Source organism: Zingiber officinale, chromosome 6B, assembly GCF_018446385.1.
Source record: "Zingiber officinale cultivar Zhangliang chromosome 6B, Zo_v1.1, whole genome shotgun sequence".
Lineage (NCBI taxonomy): Eukaryota > Viridiplantae > Streptophyta > Magnoliopsida > Zingiberales > Zingiberaceae > Zingiber > Zingiber officinale.
The window spans coordinates 110,215,353-110,217,350 of NC_055996.1; positions in this window are offsets into that span (position 1 = coordinate 110,215,353).

The following is a 1,998-nucleotide window of genomic DNA, read 5'->3' on the forward strand; positions in this document are numbered from 1 at the left end:
AAAAATTTTATATAATAATAATATTATTATAATAAAAATTTTGATATATTATTAAATTGATATATTTGATATATTTCAATACCAAAATTTTAATATTTATACGGCTACAGGGCTATTTTTGAAACAATCAGGCGGAATGGAAGAACCGACTAACTTTGCATAGAGTTCAAGGATGTAAACGGTGTACATTAAAAAAAAACAATAATTAAGGTGAAATCTAGTTAAGTAGCCGACTAATTTTTTTTTTAAAACAAATCTCTTCTGCAGTTTGTTTTCTGATTTTTTAGCCTCAAAATCGAGGCGAAATGTAACTGTATTTTTTTTTGTTTTTTTTAAACAAATCTTTTCGTGTTTTTTTCGTTTCGTGTTAGAGTTTTAGGTGAAATGTACGGGTTGGATAGGCAGGATCAAAAAGATAATTATATATAGGGTTGATGGATGTTTGCAAACAAAGCTGCAATGTGCAAACTCAGATGTTGTCATATTCACTAAAAAAATAAAGTAATGCAGCGAAAATGTACAGCAATGTGACCCCTATGTAGGATTGCACCAAGTTGGTTAGTCAAGATGTTACATATGTTTGAGTTTGGCATGACTACTAAATTCTACAATCATCAGAAAACATGCAGTAATTAATCCAATGAATGTTTCAATTATCGGCAACAATATGGTTACTGGCATGGTAAATATTTAAACTGAATCATTGTAAAAACAGAATCACTAACAAAATTAGATGTGCGAAGACAACGAATAACCTCTGTTGTGCTGCGCTACAGCTGCCTCCCAAATACTGATTGATATATCTGCTGCCGATGAAGCTAAACTCTGTGAATCAGGGACATGAGATTGTGTTACCTGCCTGTTACTTATTTCTTTTGTCTTTATGGGCATCGAGTCCACAATCTAATAACAGAAGAACATCATCATCCAAAAGAAATACATCAAAAACCTAAAACTAATAAGTGAACTATAGAATGTAAAGCGGTTTTAAATATATAAGCGCTAGTGAACAAGAAATAAAACAATCCTATTGAGAAAAAGTAAATACTGGCCCTATCATAGTAGCCAATAAGACCATAATAACTCTCTTTTTTGGTGTGTCAAAACAAAAAGTCTATGGATTAGCAACATGTTAAAGTAACTAACACTGGTAAAACTACATGAGCATGCTTTATTAAAAGACAAGTAAATTATTCTTGTCTTTTACCAAAGAATACTATGTTCTATTTTTTTTTTCTAGTATATATGCTATAGTTTTAATTTTTTGAACAAGCTTGGCACACGGGCAATTCCAGCCCGACATGCAGGCCAAGCCCTTGGTGCGAGCCTAGCACATCATGACAGACTGGGTTGCAGGTGGCCCAACCTCTTTGACACCTCTTCCTTCAATTTTAATTTCTCATTGATCCATCTTGTCTAACCAGTCTAAAACAACATGCAAATCACAAAGTGGGACTAGCTTATGTAATTGCCTTTTTTATGTAGGTTCAAGGTAACATACCATCACAAAATAATTAAACAGGTTAACTATTTGGTTATAGACAAGGAAATACAGATTGCTGATCTCAAAATTATATAACATGTTGTTTTTGACTATATATTTTACACATCAAAAGCAATAGATCCTAAATAGAGTGTTTTAAGGTTGCTAACAAGATGAAATAATAAATCTATGCAAAACTAAGAAGGTTATACTCAAAGAAAGATCAACACGATTTGAATTAGTAAACATTAAAAAATGAAGTTCGGGTGAGGATATTAATAAATCTGACCCAAGTTACAGAGGTTAAAAAAAAAATTAGAAGAATGTTTTTCCTAAATTGTGATGGACGGGTATACGTATATTTGGCGCTATAATATATTATGCTGTGCTCAAAAGTCATGCCCATTGGAACTTGAAATGTGAAAATACTTCAACATCCGTTTACAATGAAACTAGTGACTCTTCCTCTCTGAATTGCTATCATAGATTATCGACGGATGCACCAGGGGTTACGG